Raw genomic sequence first — 21,764 nt, 5'->3', positions numbered from 1 at the left:
CAGCTCCGCCGCATTTGTTCCGATGAGGCCACTTTCCAAAGTGGTGCTCTTAATATGTGCTCCTTCTCCAACCGTGGCTTCCCACGCCATGACCCTCACTCCCTCCCTCCCCTCCCAGAACAAGGATAGGGTCCCTCTTGTTCTCACCTTTCACCCCACCAGCCTTCACATGCAAAGAATAATCCTCCGCCATTTTTGCCAACTCCAACACGACGCCACCACTAAACGCATCTTCCCTTCCCTCCCCCTGTCTGCATTCCACAGAGATCGTTCCCTCCAGGACAATCTAGTCCACTCCTCCATCACACCTAACACCTCTCCCATCACACACAGCACCTTCCTAACACCTCTCCCATCATACACAGCACCTTCCTAACACCTCTCCCATCACACATGGCACCTTCACATCACACCTCGATGTTGCCCGAGTCTCGCTGCATGTGGACACTGGATGGTTCAGTATCTGAATGGTGCTGAATATTGTACAATCGTCAGCGAACGTCCCATTTCTGACCTTATGATAGATGAAAGATCATTGATGAAGCAGCTGAAGATGGTTAAGCCTGCACCCAACCAGGAGAAACCCCTGTCGAGGTATCCTGGCACTGAGATAATTGACCTTCAGAAACCACACCCATCTTCCTTTGTTCAGGCTATGACTCCATCTAGTTCCATTGACTCTAGACCTTCTGAGGCTCCTTGAGGTCAGTCAAATGCTTCATTACTGTCTGGAGCAGTCACTCTCACTTCCCCTCAAGAGTTCAGTTGTTTTGTCCATGTTTGAGTCAATGCTAGATGAGCTCAGGAGCAGAGTGGCCCTGGCAGCTCCCAATAAGCGTCAGTGAGCAGGTTGCAACTGCACGTGCGCTGCTTGACAGCATGGTCAAGAACTCTTATCACTTTGTTTCTAAAGGTGGGTTGACTGATCGGGCAGTAATTGGCCATCTGACTTGTCCTGGTTTTTGTGGACTGGGACAACCATCCACATTGTCAGGTGGGTGTCAGTATTGTAGCTGTGCTGGAACTGTTTGGCCAGGAGCCGGGGCCTAGTTCAGGAGCACAAATTTTCAGCACTATTGCCAGAATGTTGGCAGAGCCATAGACTTTGCACTGTCCGGTACACTCTGCCTTTTTTTGATACCGCGTGGATCGATCCGAATTGGCTGAAGACTGCGATGCTGGGTGGGAAACTCTGGAGGAGACTGAGACGAATCATCCACTTGGCTCTTCAGGCTGAAGATTGCTGCAAATGCTTCAGCCTTACTTTTTTTAATGGTGGCGCTGGGCTCTACCATGGTTGAGAATGGGGTTGAGCAGCTCCCCTGTTAGCTATTTAATTGTCCACCATGATTGGACATGGCAGGATTACAGAGCTTGGATCTGATCTGTAGATCGTGGGATCTCTTAGTCCTGTCCAGTGCACGCCGCTTCTGCTGTCGGGCACAAGAGTAATTCTGTTCTGTGGCTTCACCAGGTTGACATCTCATTTTTTTCGGGTATGCCTGATACTGCTCTTGATATGCCCTCCTCTGCTCTTCATTGGAGCAGCTTTGACCCTCGGCTTGATGGTAACGGTAGAATGTGGGATATGCCGATGTTACAGCTGCTAAAAGTCTTCACGGATACCTCTCTTCTTTTTCTGAGCGGCTGGATCAGGTCAAAATCTAATGTGGTCGTGCCACAAAACATAATGGGGGCTGTTCTCAAGATGATGGTCTCCTCTTGCAGTGATGTAGGTACACCCGTTGTGGACTTTATCTCCTAATAATGAATTTTAAAATGCTATTAAAGCAATGTCATATTGCATTCTGCATGGTTGTTGCAGCTGAGCTGTCCACTGAAGGTCACTGATACAGGGGAGAGAGTTTGTTAATGACTGCACGCAGAGCACTGTTATAAACTCACCAACAAGTAAAGCTTTGCTGGCTGAATTGAAATGCAGTGAACAACTTCATTTACATTTGGCAGCTGTTTGCAATAATGCCCCTATTATGTCAGGCTAAAGGTTGCCGGACTCCCACATAGTATTTGAATGGAATCCCAAAGTTCTCCCGCTAGTGGGTCATTGTTCAGGCAGGACCTGGAGAATCGGCTGCTCGACTGTGGGGTGCTGCATACCTGAGCAAATATTGACCCTCATAGGGAGTATCAGCAGCAACAAATATTCAACACGTTCGAAATGATCTCCGTTTGACAAGGCAATCTGAGATCCAAACGTCCGAAAGGAAGCCACTCAAGGGAAACGACGTATTTTTGAAATAAAAGATGGCAGCACAGAATAAGGCAGGATTCTCCCAGGATTGTGCTCACAATGTGTGGTATACCAGCACCCGGTGGACAGAGAGCTGATGACATTAGAGACTCCTTACAGACCGTGGACCAGCTAAGGTTTGCTTACAACAGTGCAAGAATCTTGTGTTCACGTATCAGGCAAGATACTAGAGAATTCAAGGTGATTGGTTCAGGGTGAGCACTCTTGCTTCTGAACCAGATGATTTGCAGTTAGGTAATTGCAGCAGGAGGAGGCCATTCAGCCCCTCAACCTGCTCCACCCTTCAACTAGGTCATTGCTGATCTCCCTCAGTATTAGGCATTAGTAGCTAGAAATCTGTTGATCCCTGTCTTAAACCTACTCAGTGACTGAGCTGCCCAGACTTGGGAGATAGACAATTCCAAAGATTTATCACTCTCTGAGATGAAGAAATTCCTCCTCATCTCAGTCCTGAATGGCCTTGCCCTTACTGTGAGACAATGTTCCATGGCTGTGCATTGCTTTAGCAAGGGGAGACATCCTCCCTGTATATGCCCTGTTGAGTCCCCTCAGCAGGGTCAACTATCTGCAGACCACCTGGAGCTGGGGTCCCACATGTTGTCATGTTCCCAGCCTTGAGGACAAAATCGAGCCTCGAAGCACTCGCTGTCGCACTGGGGAGTGCCACACGATTGGAGGCGCAGTCGGTCAGGCGAGATGTCGACCCAAGGCTCCCTCCACAGTCTCACCTGAACATAGAGGCAGTTTCCAAGGAAGACCAGGAAATGGAATGTTACTTGGTGTTCTGGGCTATATCAGTATTATTAGATGAGACAATTTGGTCACTGTCAGGCGGCTTTCAGTGGGATCTTGCTGTCCACAGCTTGGCTACTGCATTCCATATATGGCAACAATAAACACACATCACAAAGTGCTACACTGCTGTAAAGAGCTTGGAAGCATCCTGATGATATGAGAGACCCTATACAAATGCAAGTTTCTTTCTTCACTCCTCCAGGTCCGTGGGCTAGCTGAACTGAGTCCACACTTGAGTCCCTGGGGAATTGTCACAGAATACTTCAATGTCATGACCAACTCAGCCTACTCCAGGTTGACCACAAACACACTGCAGAGATTGTTAAAAAGCACTTCAACCAATACCTTCACCAAGATGTTGCAAAAAATATTTACAGAGTTGTTACCGAGACTGGAGGGTTTGAGTTCTAAGGAAAGGCTTGGGCCTTTTTCCCTGGAGCGTCGGAGGCTGAGGGGTGACCTTAGAGAGGTTTATAAAATCGTGATGGGCATGGATAAGGCTTTACTATAAACCGACCAACTCCCACAGCTACCTAGATTACACCTCCTCCCACCCTGCTCCCTGTAAAAACACCATCCCATATTCCCAATTTCTTTGTCTCCGCCGCATCTGCTCCCAGGAGGACCAATTCCAATACCGAACAACCCAGATGGCCTCCTTCTTCAAAGACCACAATTTCCCCTCAGATGTGGTTGACGATGCTCTCCACTGCATCTCCTCCACTTCCTGCTCCTCCGCCCTTGAACCCCGCCCCTCCAATCGCCACCAGGACAGAACCCCCCCCTCAACTACCACCCCACCAAACTCCAGATACATCGCATCATCCTTCATCATTTCCGCCACCTCCAAACAGACCCCACCACCAAGGATATATTTCCCTCCCCTCCCCTATCAGCGTTCCGGAAAGACCACTCCCTCCACGACTCCCTCGTCAGGTCCACACCCCCCACCAACCCAACCTCCACTCCCGGCACCTTCCCCTGCAACCGCAAGAAATGCAAAGCTTGCACCCACACCACCCCCCTCACTTCCCTCCAAGGCCCCAAGGGATCCTTCCATATCCGTCACAAACTCACCTGCAACTCCACACACATCATTTACTGCATCCGCTGCACCCGATGTGGCCTCCTCTACATTGGGGAGACAGGCCGCCTACTTGCGGAACATTTCAGAGAACACCTCTGGGACACCCGCACCAACCAACCAACCCAACCGCCCCGTGGCTGAACACGTTAACTCCCCCTCCCACTCCGCCAAGGAAATGTAGGTCCTTGGCCTCCTCCATCGCCAGACCATGGCAACACGACATCTGGAGGAAGAGCGCCTCATCTTCCGTCTAGGAACCCTCCAACCACAAGGGATGAATGCAGATTTCTCCAGCTTCCTCATTTCCCCTTCCCCCACCTTATCTCAGTCCCAATCCTCGGACTCAGCACTGCCTTCTTCACCTGCAATCTTCTTCCCGACCTCTCCGCCCCCACCCCCTCTCCGGCCTATCACCCTCACCTTAACCTCCTTCCACCTATGGCATTCCCAATGCCCCTCCCCCAAGTCCCTCCTCCCTACCTTTTATCTTAGCCTGCTTGGCACACCCTCCTCATTCCTGAAGAAGGGCTTATGCCCGAAACGTCGATTCTCCTGCTCCTTGGATGCTGCCTGACCTGCTGTGCTTTTCCAGCAATACATTTTTCAGCTCTGATCTCCAGCATCTGCAGTCCTCACTTTCTCCTCCTGGATAAGGCTTCTCCCCAAGGTAGGGGTGTCCAGACAAGAGGGCATAGGCATAAGGTGAAAGGGGAAAGATTTAAAAGGGACCTGTGGGGCAACCTTTTCGCCCAGAGGGTGGTGCGTTTATGGAATGAGTTGTCGGAGGAAGTGGTGGAGGCTGGTACAATTACAGCATTTGAAAGACATTTGGACAGGTACATGGATAGGAAAGGTTGAGAGGCATACAGCTCAAATGCACACAAATGGGACTAGTTCAGTTTAGGAAACCTGGTTGGCATGGACAAGTTGGGCTGAAGGGCCTATTTCCATGTTAGCAGTGAGACTCATTTAGGCATTAGCTATCCATTTGGAGATCTGAATTAATCTGCTCTTTGCCTCATCAGTCTTTGCACTATCCTGTCCTGCTGGGTGACCCTTTAATTGTGTTCCTTTGTGGGTGTTAGTCTCTTCAGGCTTACTAAGAGTGTCACGTCATTGAAATGCAGGGCAGTATACTCAGAGACTATCGTGTACGCAATAAAATGCTTTCCCGATCACACGGGCTGGCAAAATATCAGAGCTGGGAAGGCAACGTGATGTACGATTCCTCAGACAGTCCCGCTTATCCCGGAACAGCTGCCTGTTCTCCAATGCTTTGGTTATATTTATATTCCCAGCTCACATCCCATCAATCAACCTCCCTCGAGCCTCCTCCCCAGCATGGTATCCATGGTTACAACACCACATCCTTAATTAAGGTTGGCGAGGTTAAGCTTTGCTGTGGGAATGCACATTTCCCATTATAATTCCTGCAGCTCATCGATAACCTGGAGAATGAATCTCGGGAGGAAGACCGAGGGAGAGAGCGCTCACAGACACGGTGGGTGTGGTTGTGGGGGGGGGCAGAATGCTGGGGGAGATTTCCCAGAATGGGACCAAGGAACCTTTTCACACAGAGGGTGGTGTGTGAATGGAATGAGCTGCCAGAGGATGTGGTGGAGGCTGGTACAATTACACGTTTTGAAAACATTTGGATGGGTACATGGATAGAAAAGGGTTACACTGTTGGAGGTTGAGGGGTGACCTTATAGAGGTTAACAAAACTGTGAGGGGGCGTAGATAAAGTGAATAGCCAAAATCCTTTCCCCGAGGTCGGGGAGTACTAAACTAGAGGGCATTGGTTTAACATGAAAGGGGAAAGATTTAGAAGGGCAACCTTTTCACACAGAGGGTGGTGTGTGTCAAGAAGGAGCTGCCAGAGGAAGGAAGTGGTAGAGGCTGGTACAATAAAAAGACATTTGGACAGGTACGTGGATAGGAAAGGTTTAGAGGGATATGGGCTAAACACAAGCAAATGGTCAACATGGCTGAGTTGGGCTGAAGGGCTGTTTCCATTCTGTCTGATTCTGTGTTCGCAGTGAGATCCATGAGTATCAGTTATATGGAGAGATGGGAGAGCCTGGGATTGTTCTCCTCAGAGCCAAGAAGGTTGAGGGGGGATATTAATAGACACATTCAAAATTATGAAGAATTTCGAGACACTAAATAAGGAGAAACTGTTTGCACTGGCAGGAGACCCAGGAATCAGAAGATACTGATTTAAGATAATTGGCAATGGAACTAGTGGAACTAATGAAATAGCTGAGGACAAATTATTTTGACAGCGAGTTAGTGCTATCTGGAATGTACTACCCGAAACAGAGTAACTGTCAAAAGGAAATTGAATAAATACAGTACCTGAAAAGGAGAAATTTGTAAGGCTATGCAGAAGGGCCAGAGGTGTGGAATTAAGTAGATAGCATTTTTAGGAGAGACAGCATAGGTGAATGGGTTCAATAGCCTCTTCTGTGCTGTAAGATTCCATCAGTATTGTTCCAGGGTTGAAAGTGATCGAACATTGACCACATCTAAGGAAAGGTGCTCTGGCATTGGAAGCAGTCCAGAGAAGGTTCACTACGTTGATACCAGGTATGGAGGTCTGTCTTATGAGGAGAGGTTGAGTAGGTTGGCCTGTACTCAACAAAGTTTAGAAGAATGAGACCTGACCTTATTGACATATACAAGATCTTTAGGGTTTGACAGGGTAGATGCAGAAAGGTTGCTTCCCCGTTTGGGAGAGTCTAGGGCCAGAAGATATGATCTCAGATTAAGGGTTCACCCAGTCAGAAAAGAGATGAGGAGGAATTTCTTCCCTGAGGGGAATGAATCTGTGGAATTCTTTACCGCAGGGGGCTATAGATGTTGGGTCATTCGGCATATTCAAGGCTGAGAGAGACAGATTTTTAATCAGGAAGGGGATTGACGATAGTGGAGAGAAGGCAGGACAGTGATGTTGAGGCTTATCAGATCAGCCACGATCGATGTGCTGAATGGCCTGCTTTAGTCCCTAATTATTATGGTGTTATCCACAGATTATTCTTACCTTTCTTCCGAATATTTCTTTGTGAATTAATACTTAATCGGGTCATGCATGCTTTTTGATTTGCGGATTTCACTCCTGTAACCATTCCTATAATCACAGGGGCATCTGGTCTGTCAATACACGTCAGGGAATCTTACAAGGCTACACCTCCAAGGATCTGGGCAGGAGGGAATGGCCCAATCTTTCTCTGTGTCCAAGTGCCAACAGACCCTCCTCCCTTTCCCTAGCTCTGTTCTTGAAGAGTCTGAGAATGTTGTTAAAAATAAGCGCAATGAAATCTCAAAATCCCGAAAAACGTTGTCAGACACTTTTAGAACCCTTTATTCATTTGTGGGATGTGGGCATCATTGGCATTTGCCCATCTCCTAACTGCCCTTGAACTGAATGGTTTGCTTGATCATTTGGGAGGACAGTTCAGAGTCAACCACATTGCTGTGGGTCTGGAGTCACACATAGACCTGACTGGGGGAGAATGAGATTTCCTTCTGTACTGAACCAGATGAAATCAAAGAAGATTGTCACGGTCACCATGAATAAGAATAGAGTTATCAACCAGATTTAGAAGTTATTTTAAAATCCACCAGCTACAGCACTAGGATTTGAACTCCTGCCCCAATGTATTAGTTTAGGATTACCTAATCTATTGACATAACCACTACACCACATCACCCACAGCCAGCTGAGTGGTTGGACTGTTAGAGACAAAAATAAACTACAGATGCTTGAATCCAAGGTGGACAAGCAGGAGGCTGGAAGAACACAGCAAGCCAGGCAGCATCGGAAGATGGAGATGGTTCATGTGTGACTGTGCCTGACAAGGTTCAGAGTCAAGTAGATTGTAGTGGTTCAGACCTGAGCTCCATGTGCATAGATCCCTGAAAGTTGCCACCCAGGTTGATACAGTTGTTAAGAAGGCGTATGGTGTGTTAGCTCTCATTGGAAGAGGGATTGAGTTTCAGAGCCAGGAAGGTCATGCTGCAGCTGTACAAAACTCTGGTGCGGCCGCAGTTGGAGTATTGCGTACAGTTCTGATCACGGCATTATAGGAAGGATGTGGAAACATTGGAAAGGGTTCAGAGGAGATTTAATGGGATGTTGCCTGGTATGGAGGGAAGATCTTATGAGGAAAGGCTGAGGGAATTGAGGCTGTTTTTGTTAGAGATAAGGAAGTTGGGAGGTGAGTTATTGGAGGCATACAACGTGATCAGAGGATTAGATAGGGTGGACAAGTTCTTTATTCAGAGTAGTAGGGGTGTGGAAAGTCCTGCCTGCAACTGTAATAATCCCGCCAACCTTAAGGGCATTTAAATGGTCATTGGATAGGCATATGGATGATAATGGAATAGTGTAGGTTCAGATTGGTTTCACAGGTCGGCACAACATCGAGGGCTGAAGGGCCTGTACTGCGCTGGAATGTTCTACGATCTATGTTCAGTCACCAGTGACACAAGTCTGAACATTGACCTAGTTCAAATTCCCTGCACTGCAGAGGATTTGGTGGACATCTAATGGGGTGTTTAATGTCATCAGAAAGGTTGATAGAGTAGATTGAACTACTCTATATCCTCTGTTTGGAGAGTGCAGAGTGAAGGGGACAAACCTCAAAATTCAGGGTGATATGTGGAATTACCACATAACCTAAAAGGGTATGATATGGAGCGTTGGTCCCGAAAGGTGGGCAGAGAGACAGTGGTTGAAAAATGTGGTGCTGGAAAAACACAGCAGGCCAGGCAGCATCTGAGGAGCAGGAGAATCGATGTTTTGGGCATAAGCCCTTCTTCAGGAATCCTCCTCGGATTGCTCCTCGGATGCTGCCTGGCCTGCTGTGTTTATCCAGCACCACATTTTTTAACTCTGGTCTCTAGCATCTGCAGTCCTCACTTTCTCCTAGAGAGACAGTGGTTACAAACTGCTTGAGGGGACCCACTCTGTAATATTGGAGTAAGGGCCTCCACATACACTACAGCTAGAATGGGGATTGAACCTGCTATGTTCTACACTATCAGCTGACACCCCACCCAACAGGCTCCTGTAAGGTTTACAACTCTGTCCCCTAAAAGAACTGTTGGTGCTGGGGATCGATTGAACATTTCAGAAATGGGGAGACTAGATTTTTGTTGGGCAAGAATATTAAACATTACAGACCAAGGTGTTTAGATGGACCAATCCAGGTCAAGGTCTAATTGCACGGTAGGTTAAAATCAGGGTGAGGAGCTAGATTAGAAACGCGGAATCCCTATAATGGAGAAGGATGCCATATGGCCCATGGAGTCTATACTGACCCTCAAAACAGATCCCACCCAGACACGTAACCCTACAGTTACTGTGGCTTATCCCCCGATCTTGCACATTCCCAAACACCACAGGGCAATTTAGCATGACCAATCCACCTAACCTGCACAGCTTTGGACTGTGAGAGGAAACCAGAGCAAACCCACACTGACAGGTACCTGAAACTGGAATTGAACCCGGGTCCCTAATGCTTTGAGGTAATAGTGCTAACCACTGAGCCACTCTAGCTTCCGAGCTTGTTAAGAATTATGTAAATGAAATAGGTACAGTTAAAGGTGAGAAGTGTATAAACCCATGAGGGAGAAAGGAGGTGTTGATGGAGGTAGCTGATTAATGATGGAAGGAGATGTGTGTGAAGTATGAACATGGTTGTAGAGCTGTTGGTTGGCTGTAACTGTGAGGCAATATCTCTACAATAAGTTACTAATGGCTAACCTCAGGTGTAGCAAGCTATTAAGAATGTTAATGGAATGTCAGCCTTTATTACAAGAGGGTTTGACAATAGGAACAAGAGGGAGCATACGGACAGAGAGAGAGAGGGAGAGGGGGTATGCAGACAGAAAGAGAGAAAGATGAGGACAGAGAGTGGGAGAGGGGGCATACAGACAGAGAAGAGATGAGAGGTGAGGACAGACAGGGAGAGGGAGCATACAGAGAGAGAGAGCGTAGTGAGGACAGACAGAGAGAGGAAGAGGGGGCATGCAGACAGAGAGAGAGAGGGAGAGAGAGAAAGAGGTGAGGACAGACAGGGAGAGGGGGCATACAGAGAAAGAGAGAGAGAGTAATTAAGTCTTCCTGTAATTGTATAGGAGCTGGTTTAGGCCAGTGCTGTGTACAGTTTTTGTCTCCTTATCTCAGGAAGGATATTATTGCCAGAGAGAGCATGTAACAAAGGTCTATCAGACTCAACTGTCAGATGACAGGACTATCCTGTGAAGAGAAATCAGGCAAACCAGGTTGGTGTGGTGGAGAACCTTGAAGAATGAGAGGTGATATCACTGAAACTTACAAAATACTGAAAGGAATAGTCAGGGTCAATTCAGGTAAGACATTTCCCCTTGGCTGGGGGACAATACAACCAGAAGGCACAATTTCAAAATAAGGGAGATGCCACTTAGGATCGAGCTGACAAGAAATGATTTTACTCAGAGGGTAGTGAATCTTTGAAATTCTGACCCACAGACACCTGTGGGAGCTTATGAATTAAGTACATTCAAGGAAGAGATCAAACAATTTCTGCTTACCAACAACATGAAGGTTTATGGGAATGCAGTGTGTAAAATATATTGATGTGTTTGAACAGCCATGATTGTATTGAATGGAAGAACAGGATCAATGGGCTGAATGGCCTCCTCTTGTTCCTATCTGGAATTATTAGGCCATGACAGACAGAGTTATTCCAATTCCAAACCACTGGTATGAGAGTGCCAGAATTGGCATTGTGTCCTTTGACCTGTTATGTTGCCAGTTTGTTTAAGATTCTCAACTTTGAGCTGACAATGTGTTTCTCTGTCATACAGAGGGCTGCCCCAGTTCCACTAAGTGACCAATTCCAAATTTGTTCTGACATCCAGACATTGGGAAGAGGTGCAGAAACGGCCAATACTTTTCAGAAAGAGAATCAATATCAGCTCAAAGTCTCAAACAGTCAGTGTTCCAGGAAGCTTTATGAAAAGATCAACTAGTAACATTTTCAGAGTATAAGATGGAAGACAGAGAGAGAGAGAGAGAGAGAAAGAGTTGAGGACAGACAGAGAGAGAGGGAGGGGGGCATACAGAGAGAAAGAGAGAGAGAGGTGAGGACAGACAGAGAGAGGGAGAGAGAGAGAGGTGAAGACACCCAGAGGGAGAGGAGGCATACAGAGAGAGAGAGAGGTGAGGACAGACAGAGAGAGTTGAGGGGTCAAACAAACAGAGAGAGAGAGAGAAAGTGAGGCCAGACATGATGAGAAAAGGGGAAACAAGCACAGAGAGATGAATAGAGAGACCAAGAAGGAGAAGGAGAGGGACAGACAGACAGAGGGACAGAGATAGAGAGGGTAGATTGGGGAGGGGAGGTGCAGGGACAGAGGAATAGAGAAAGAGGAACAGGCAGAAAGACCATTTAACAAGAGGGAAAGAGAAAGAGGTACACTGACAGGCAAAGAGAGAGAAGGATGGTCAAGCAAAAACAGTTAAAAATAGGAAAGAAACACAAAGAGAGAGGCAGAGAAAGATAAAGAAGAGGAACCATGCAAGAACGACAGGCATGGAACAACAAAGACGGATGAAGGGAGAGAGAGAGGGAGAGAGAGAGAGAAAGAAGCACAGTTGGGCAGAGAGAGAGAGGGAGAGAGACGGTCAAACAGATTGGGAAACAGAGAGTTGACAAAGGGTCTTCAGGGCAGAGCAATTACCTCTCTCCCTCAGTAGAACATTGTGCTTTCATGTCAGACATTTAGCCAGAGAGGCTAGAGGAGACATTGTCCTGGTTATAACCTATAAGAAGTCAACACTCTGTTTCTGGCACTTGGTATGTACTGTCTGTTGGTAACTGCAGACATCGCAGTCTCTCAGCCCAGTGTAGCAGTCTGTCAGCCTAATGTGGCAGTCTCTCGGCTTGGTGTAGCAGTCTGTCAGCCTTACTTGGAGGTCTCAGCCCGGTGTGGCAGTCTCCAGGCCCGGTGTGGCAGTCTCTGGGCCTTATGTGGCAGTCTCTCGGCCTTATGTGGCAGTCTGTCAGCCTTATGTGGCAGCCTTTCGGCCTGGTGTAGCCGTCTCTCAGCCTGGTGTGGCAGTCTCTCGACCCGGTGTGGCAGTCTCTCAGCCCGGTGTGGCAGTCTCCTGGCCTGGGAGAAAGTGAGAACTGCAGATGTTGGAGATCAGAGTCGAAAGTGTGGTGCTGGAAAAGCACAGCAGGTCAGTCAGTATCCAAGGAGCAAGAGAATCGACGTTTCATGCATAAGCCCTTCATCAGGATGAGGCTTCTGAACCAAGGGGGTAGAGAGATAAATGGGAGGGGGGTGGGGTTGGGGTGAAGGTAGCTGAGAAAACGATAGGTGGATGAAGGTGAGGGAGAAGTAGATAGGTCAGAGAGGGGAGTGATGGACAGGTCAGGAGGGTGATGCCGAGTTGGAGGCTTGGGACTGGGATAATGTGGGGGGAGGGGAAATGATGAAACTATTGAAATCCACATTTATCCCATGTAGTTGCAGTGTCCCAAGGCGGAATATGAGGCGTTCCTCCTCCAGGCGTCGGGTGGAAATGGTTTGGCCCAGGAACTACATGTCCTTGATAGAGTGGGAGGGGGAGTTGAAGTGTTCAGCCACGGGGCCATGGGATTGGTTGGTGCGGGTGTCCCAGAGATTTCTCTGAAACGATCTGCAAGAGGGTGTCCTGTCTCCCCAGTTTAGAGGAGACCACACCGGGTGCAATGGATGCAGTGGATGACATTGGTAGAGGTACAGGTAAATTTCTGTTGGATGTGAAAGGATCATTGGGGCCTTGGACAGAGGTGAGGGGAGTGTTGTGGGCGCAGGTTTTTCACTTCCTGTGGTGGGAGGGAAAGGTCGCCGGGAGTGGGGTGCGGGCTGGTGGAGGGCGTGGACCTGACAAGGGGGTCGTGGAGGGAATGGTCTCTCTGGAATGCTGATAGGGGTGGGGAGGGAAATATATCTCTGGTGGTGTGGTACATTCGGAGGTGGCAGAGGACGATGCGATGTATGCGGAGGTTGGTGGGGTGGAAGGTGAGGATCAGGGGGATTCTGTACTTGTTGCGTTGGGAGGGGTGGGATTCAAGGGCAGTGGTGCAGGAAGTGGAGGAGATGCACTGGAGGGCATTGTCAACCATGTGGGAAGAGAATTTGCGATCGTGGAAGAAGGGACTTTCTGAGGTAGAATTGGTCATCCTGGGAATAGACGCAGTGGAGGTGGAGGAATTGGGAATAAGGGATGGTCGCCGGAGACGGAGATAGAGAGATCCAGGAAAGGGATGGAGGTGTCTGAGATGGTTCAGGTGAATTTGAGACCTAGCCTGGCAGTCCACAGCCTGGCATGTCAATGTCTCGGCCTGGTGTGGCAGTCTCTTAGCCTGGCATGGCCTCACCATGGGCTTCCAGTCTTGAGGTGATTCCTGGAAGTTCAGTCCCACCATGGCTAAGCGTTTAAGAAAGACTGTAATGGTTGAGATTTCAGCTTTATTCAGTTGTTTTCTACTTACAACTAAGAAAGCATCACTGTTCTACAATCACTGCAATGTTTAACTTTTAACTTTTTCTATGGGCTAAATTGCCTATAGTGTTAGGTGCATTAGTCAGAGGGGAATGGGTCTGGGTGGGTTACTCTTCGGAGGGTCAGTGTGGACTGGTTGGGCCGAAGGGCCTGTTTCTAGATTAGAGTGGTGCTGGAAAAGCACAGCAGTTCAGGCAGCATCCGAGGAGCAGTAAAATCAACGTTTCGGGCAAGAGCCCTTCATCAGGAATACAGGTCCACACTCTAGGGAATCTAATCTAATCTTCTTCCTCTTTCTTATGATTCTGTACGACTTGTACCTAAGATGGAGCATTTTGTGACAACATTGTACACTTTTCACTGTACTCCTGTACTTGAGTACACATGACAGTAACATCAAAATCAAGCTGTGAACCAGGGCCTGGTGGATTTGAACTCTAGCTGCTTCAGAGTTATGAAACTTCAGATTCAGAATGGCACTAGGATAAGGGCACATCAGCTCCATAAGCCACAGAGGATATAAACCAGATCACAAAGAGTGAAGGTAGTGTTGACCAGCCTATAGTTCCCTGGAGTGAGAGTGATCTCTCTGTCTGTACTGCCCTTCCCCACCCCCTCCGCCCAGAGTTCATAGGTCACTGATGTGACCCGGTCTGGAAATATGGCCTGTCTTTATTGGATTTTAAATACGTTTTAACAGCATCGTTTATTTATTTTGTTTTCAAAATAAAATGAAATATCTTTCCCTACTAATCCCAGACAGGCTGCGTACTCACATTCCAGCCTCATGACTGAGGATGTTTCTGTCTGGGTCAGGGCTCAATTCTCAAGCGGCTAAAGTCAATTACTGCAAAGGAATCCCTTTAATCAGTTTACTTCCCTGAGCATCCTAGCCAGAAAGTATCACAGCAAGAGAGATTGATACTGGCTGACCAGGGTGTGTGAACTTGCAACACCCACACTACACTGTCAGGTCCTGGCCATCATCCCTGTGAGACAGAGCGTAACTTTAGGAATCAGTTTCCAAATGAATATAAGGACTACTTCATATAGAGTCATCGCATCTCTAGAGCATAAAAGGAGGCCATTTGGCCCATTGTAATTGTGTTAGCTCTCCACAGGAACAACTCAGCTTTGTTCTACTGCCCTGCCTCTTCCCTGTAGCCTCTCAGATTTCTTGATCTTAAGATAATTATCCCATTCTCTTTTTGATGTCCACAGTTGAATCTGCCTCCTTCCCATTCTCAGTGAGAGCATTCAAGATCCGAGTCAGTTTTTTAAAAAAAAGTCTATCCTCGTGGCCCTATTGCTTGTTTTGACATTCATTATAAGCTGGCATCCTGAGATTTTCAATGCTTCTGATTCACCATGGAATATAATGCACACAGTCTTCCGCAAGTATCTGGTCCAGTTTAATTTCTTCATACATCAGTCACAAGGTTTGTGACGGTCTGTGTGTAACTCCATGTGCTACTAACCTAATATATTCAGACACAAATCCGAAATGTTTAAACATTTTGGATAGTTCACGAGGTTGATTCTGGAAATGCCTTATGAGGAGAGACTGAGTAGACTGGGACTATACTTATTGGAATTTAGAAGAATGAGGGGGGACCTTATAGAATATTGAGTCATACAGCACAGAGACAATCCAATCAGTCCATGCCGAACATAATCCCAAACTAAACTAGTTCCACCTGTCTGTTCCCGTCCCATATTCCTCCAAACCTTCCTATTCTTGTATCCATCATATAGAAGCGTAAAATTCTGAAGGGAATAGATAAGCTAGAAGCAGGGATATTCTTTCCATTGGTGGTAGAGGGGGGGGGGGGAGGTGAACTAGGGGGCATAGCCTCAAAATAAGGGGGAGCAGATTTCAGACTGACTTGAAGAGGAACTTCTTCACCCAAAGGGGTTGTGAATCTGTGGAATTCCCTGCCCAGTGAAGCAGCTGAGGGTACCTCGTTGATTTTTTTTAAGGCAAAGATAGGTTTTTGAACAGTAAAGGACTTAAGGGTTACGGTGAGCGGGCGGGTGAGTGGAGCTGAGGCCGTGGAAAGATCAGCCATGACCTTATTGAGTGGCGGAGCAGGCTGGAGGGGCCTACTCCTGCTCCTTGTTCTTATGTTCAAACTGCCAGGGCCTCTGTAGGACTGATCCAGCTCAATTTGCACATTGCCTGATCTGGTAAGGGGTGGGTTTGCACCATTGGAACTGAACGCAGTGGGAATCGGTGGGAAGGGTTTGGCTCTTTGGACGAGAAACCCAGGGTGTGCCTCCCCCTTCCTCCCCAAGGATCTGCTGCAGGAGATTCCTCCTTTCTCTGGTCAGTATCTCAGGAGGCCACAGAATGAATGGCCAAACTGTGTCGCTCATTGTCAGCTTTTCCTGTCATGGAAGTTGTGAGAGTGCAATGGGAAAACATTGCTCCATTGCAATTCGACACAATGTAATCAAATGGGAAAGGGCTTGGTCTATTAGAATTCTGTATGTAGCTGGCGTTTATATTAATTCAGAGTTCGTTACCTTGCAGTTCTGTTTTGTTTAAACTGAGCGACCTGCACTTTTGATATCTTTAGAAATGTAACATAAATTAAAACAGAAACTGCTGGAGAAACTCAGCAGGCCTGGCAGAGTCTATGGAGAGAGAAACAGTGTTAACATCTGATATGGCTGTTGGTTGGAAGGTGCAGCGAGTGGTTAGGATCGGGAATGTACTGCCTAAATTGGGGGAGGCGCAGGGGTCCCATTCTATCACAGCCTTCGACAGTGAATTGAAGAAGGAAGAGAAATTTGCAAGGCTACTTTGGGAACGGCAAGGGGGGGAGCAGGACTAGCTGAGCTGCTCATGCAGAGAGTGGCATCTCCAGTATTTCCATAACACACAAGTTAAAAAAAACATTTAAAATAAATCACGTGAAACCCGTCAACTTTAATGCCCTATGATTTGCCCCTGGGAGTTGCCTGCAGTGCTGTCAGACCTGGAGGTAAATTCTGGATTGCTAGCCACCCTAAGTTGTTCCACATTGGCTGTTTCCAAGGACAATGGCAACTTAATCACACAAATCATTTGTTTGAAGTGTTGATGGTTGGGTTAAGACCGGGCACTATGGAGAGGTTGTGCTAGAATCATAGAATCCCTACAGTGTGGAAACAGACCCTTCAGCCTAATCACTCCACACCGACCCTCCGAAGAGTATCCTACCCAGACCCATTCCCCAATTACTCTACATTTACCCCTGACTAATGCACCTAACCTACACATCCCTGAACACTGGGCGATGTTTGTGACGTTGGGAGACAGCTCCTGCTCTTGAGCGGGTGCCTGATGAGTCCTGCTCACCCCCAGGGACTGAGATCTCGAGCTCTTCTCGCCTTCCTCCTTCTCCCGTGCAGAGGATCCTGAGGAAGTGCTGCTGCCAGTGGCTTTAAACATTTTCTGTGTGTTTTCTCTCAGAACAAATACCATATACGGTAATACTGGGGTGATTCAGCTCTGCTGGTCTGTGCCAGCTCCATATTACTGACAGCTGGCTGGCTGACCCCAGGCAGCAGAGAATAAAAATGGAACTGCATTTTCTCCCGCGTGGCTGCGAGGTGTCAGACATGGTGAGATGTGCCAGCTTGACACGTGAGAATATTTTTACATGCACAGTGGTAATGAAGCAGACCGTTGTTTCCATGTTTTCACCCTCTGCTGTGTCTAGGGTTCTTGGCTCACGTGGAGTGGCCTTTTGAGGGCAATGCTGTGACTGCCCCTTACTGGCCGATGCAGGAGGCAGCGCTGGCAACATTCACCCGCAGTGTAGTCAGGCAGCTTCTTGAGTCAGATCGTCATGGGTTCAATCCCCACTCCAGAGCTGAAACCCTTCAAAGTGCAGAACTGTCGCAGCCATTCTGTTGAAATTCTTGGAGCAAAGTGCTAAGGACTGGGCATGGGTCCCAGAGGAAAAATTGCCAATTCTCGTAGGAGTGCCCTCTGCTGACTGCCCCTCCCAGCTTTTACTTTTCCTGCCCCAACCCCACCAATTCCCATTCGTCATCAGAAAAAAAACCAAGGTCAAGTCTTCAGATGGGTCGAACTGCTTCAAAAGCATTATATTGAAGAGGAGCCAGTGTTTGTTGGCAAAACACTTACAGCTTCAACACATTATCTATCATTATCACTTTGCTGCACAACGTTGACATCTTTCTATATTGGACATTCAACATGGATGCTTTCCAGCAGAGATCACTGACCCAGGAGCTCATTGGTGTTTGGGGCTTTCCCTCTTCGTAGCCAAGGTTATTGATGCTGTTCATCCCCAGCCACTGGTGAGGGCAAAAACATCAGCCTAGGCTGAAATAGGGGACTCCTCCCCTGTGTGTGTGTCTGACTCAGTGGTACCTCATGGCAGAGTGAGTGAGAAGCAGTTGTTGGAGCAATGCCACAGGCCCAACACTACATCCCTAAGTGATGACTTGCCAATCAGTCTGTGGCTCATACCCCGCTCTCTCCTCTGGTATGTGGCGAACTGGGCCCCGGGAGGACATTACCTCAGATGGACCTGAATGACAGGCACCAACGCTGTAGGCACTCCCAGCCAATCAGTCGCCTGGAGACTTCGGATGTTGCCAATGCTCCAGGATTGACCTGGATTTTCCAGAACTGACTCGGCAGAAGAAAAATAATCGAGGCGTTTAAATGGATTGTGCATTTTCTTTCTCCCTGTTTTTTCTGATGATGAATTGGAATTGGTAGGGGTGGGGGTGGGAGGAGCAAAAACTGGGAGGGGCAGTCAGCAGAGGGCGCTCCGACGAGAATTGGCAACTTTTACTTTGGGACCCATGCCCAGTCCTTAGCACTTGTCCAAGAATTTCTCACGGGAGAGCAGGATTGAAGCTTTCAAATAACATTTTTGGAAAGCTGGCTTGGTTCTGAATTCACTGAACTGACAAAGACTCTGAGGGATTGAAAATAGGAAGTGACCCTCCTTGAAAATCGTGCCCCACCCTTCCTGGGCAGGATAATCCTGTTTGTTTGAACTGATTGTGATCAGGGATCCACATCTGAGCGTTTTGCAGAGGAAAATGTCAGACAAGTTCTATTCACTTCAAAAAAGAGCCTCCCGATGCAAATGCTGACAGAGCCCCGACAGAGCATTGAGTGGAGCTGAGGAAGCTTTAGTCTCTCTTCTACTTGCACCAAATCAGGTCCTCCAGCTTTATCACCCACACATCAAATGTGTCAAACCACTCCCCATCACACTTGCTGTGTTGAATTCCCATTGGATCCCATTTATTCTTGTTTTAATGGATAGCACGGCCGCTCAGTGGTTCACACTGCTGCCTCACAGTACCAGAGACCTGGGTTTGATTCCCACCCTCAGCTGACGGGAAGTTTGCACATTTTTCCCATGTCTATGTGGATTTTCTCGCACAGTCCAAAGACTAGATTCCCAACAGTGTGGAAACAGGTCCTTCAGCCCAACAAGTCCACATCGACTCTTCAGAGAGTAACCCACCCAGATCCATTTCCCTCTGACTAATGCACCTAACCTGCGCATCCCTGAACACTACGTGCAATTTTAGCATGGCCAATCCACCCTAACCTGCATATCTTTGGATTGTGGGAGGAAACCGGAGCACCTGGAGGAAACCCATGCAGACGCGGGGAGAATGTGCAAACTCCACACGGACAGTTGCCCAAGGGTGGAGTCAAACCCAAGTCCCTGGTGCTATGAGGTAGCAGTGCTAACCACTGAGCCACCACGCCATCCCTTAAAGCAAGAGTAAATGGGATCTAATGGGATGTGCAGGCTGGGTGTATTGCCTGTGCTAAGTTTCCCATAGTGTCCAGGGATGTGCAGGCTTAGTGAGTTTGAGAAGATTGTCGCTCAGGTTGAGGTTCTGCATGTAGGTTTGCTCGCTGAGCTGGAAGTTTCCTTTCCAGACATTTTGTCACCCTACTAGGTAACAGCTTCAGTGGGCCTCTGGGCGAAGCACTGTTGATAATTTCTGCTTTCTATTTATATGTTTGGGTTTCTTTGGGTTGGTGATGTCTTTCCTGTGGTGACGTCATTTCCTGTGGTGATGTCATTTCCTGTTCTTTTTCTCAGGGGATGGTGGATGGGGTCAAACTCAATGTGTTTGTTGATAGAGTTCCGGTTGGAATGCCGTGCTTCTAGGAATTCTTGTGCGTGTCTCTGTTTGGCTTGTCCTAGGATGGATGTGTTGTCCCATTCAAAGAGATGTCCTTCCTCATCTGTATGTAAGGCTACTAGTGAGAGAGGGTCATGTCTTTTTGTGGCTAGTTGATGTTCATGTATCCTGGAACTCTGGCCTGATTCTACGCTGTAGGGATTCTATGATTCAAAGAGCCAAGCGACTCTGAAACACAGAGATGTAGGGGAGAATCAGACAGATGTGCCACATTGCAGAGATTACGGTGTTGTACTGCCTCAATCTAATGTCCCTCTGCCTTCACCCCGAACATAAAGTCATAAAGGTGTGCATTTTGGTAGTGCCTTTAACAACCTCAGGACATCCCTAAGTACTTTGGAGAGCCAATGAAATGCAGTCACCCTGGAAATGCCAGATCCCACAAATAGCCAGAATAAGACCCAGGGATCTGTTGATTTGTTTGAGGATAATTATTGGCCAGACCACTAGAGGCGGTGGTGGGGGTGGGGGGGGAATTCTCTCCTATTCCTCTTCACAATATTACAATATTGCCATGGGAATGTATCCACCCAACATACAGGATGTTGGTTTAATATCATAGCCAAAGTTGTCCACAGGTGTGACATCTTGGAAGTGATTTATTGGGTCAAACACTTTGAGAGGTTTTGACATGCTGAGGTGTTTTCTGTAACTATTAATCAGTTAGGGTGATGAGGAGGGAAGACTGTAATTTTCAGGTGAAGCAAGAGAGAGAGGGACTGATAATATTTAACCAGGCCAAACAAAGAAAAACACTTCAAAGTCAGTCTGTTCTTATCTAAATATTTCTTATATAAATATCTTTGCCAATAGAAACAGCTAATATCATGTTAAACTAGCGAAGAGGACACTCATCAAGGCCATAGTGTAGTAGACTATGTTAATGTTATTACAATGATGTGCCTAGTTGATGCTGTATCTCTACAAAGCTGCTATTTTTTATTAAGATTTTTTACCTCACTGAGGAGACTTCAAGCTAAATCGCACCCAACAACCTGCTATGAAAACTCTGCTGCCATTTTGACAGATGTGACTTACTCCACCACAGGAGCTGAGTAATCATACTAAAAACAATCAACAACAGCCTAATCCAAATTATCCGACACATTCTTAAAATAAGTCAATGGTCCCCAACTCCCAAAGTTTATGGATCTTTTTAAAATATCCAGAATCTGGATTCAGATCTTTGTTTCATTAAAATCTGTCTATTGGTTTTTGAGTTACAGGTTTGCGGACAGACAGTTAAACAGGATTGAAACCGTTACCTGTGCCCATATTCAGTTGCAGAGATAATTATATACTCATGTGACTAAAATAACCAGTCCACCTCCATGAGGGGGAACGAACACTTACAACCTGACAAGTTCACATAGTCATTTCTGTAATCAGTACAGGTGCAGGAATTGAAAATGCCCAAAGTTGATTGGTAATGTGTAACAGATGGAAGAATTTTTTTAATAGGTTACCAGATTTATTTTGTTTTTATAACATTCACATATTATGCCCTGTTTATCTCCATTGTGCAATTGTAAATTACCGAGGAATTGGCTTCAGTCGGGAGATCAGTTAGATCCCTCAGTGGATTACTGGCTGGGCCAAACCTAGCCTTAGTCCCATAAATTTTAATTCTGAGGTGAGTGCGTGTGTTCGAGAGCAGACTGAGGGCCAGTATTTCTGAATTTTGTTCGGGTGTCTGATATTCTGAGAGTTTCCGTGGGGACATTTCTGAGGTTGCGTGAATATTTTAGAGTATGTGTACATTTGAGGCTCTGTGCATGTATCTCAGGCTGCTGCGTTACATGTAGTTTCAGGCTCAGTTGTTTCTTTATTGTATGGATCTGTCAGCTGGGATAGTGGTGGAGGCG

At 47.2% G+C, this 21,764-nt stretch overlaps 1 protein-coding gene across 10 annotated transcripts in view; it reads left to right on the top strand.

Annotated features, from left to right (window-relative positions):
* Positions 1–21,764, top strand: part of kank2 (KN motif and ankyrin repeat domains 2) — a 188,399-nt gene that overhangs the window by 60,746 nt on the left and 105,889 nt on the right. Inside the window, exon 1 of one of the 10 annotated variants that reach the window (XM_072564189.1) lies at positions 5,609–5,655. The exons of the other annotated variants lie outside the window; for them this stretch is intronic. The gene's annotated coding sequence lies outside the window, so the exon portion shown is untranslated. Of the gene's footprint in view, positions 1–5,608; positions 5,656–21,764 lie in introns of those variants that run through there. 10 annotated transcript variants of the gene reach the window in all.

Source organism: Chiloscyllium punctatum, chromosome 46 (assembly GCF_047496795.1).
Source record: "Chiloscyllium punctatum isolate Juve2018m chromosome 46, sChiPun1.3, whole genome shotgun sequence".
Taxonomy (NCBI): domain Eukaryota; kingdom Metazoa; phylum Chordata; class Chondrichthyes; order Orectolobiformes; family Hemiscylliidae; genus Chiloscyllium; species Chiloscyllium punctatum.
This window is presented reverse-complemented; position numbering and strand designations above follow the sequence as displayed.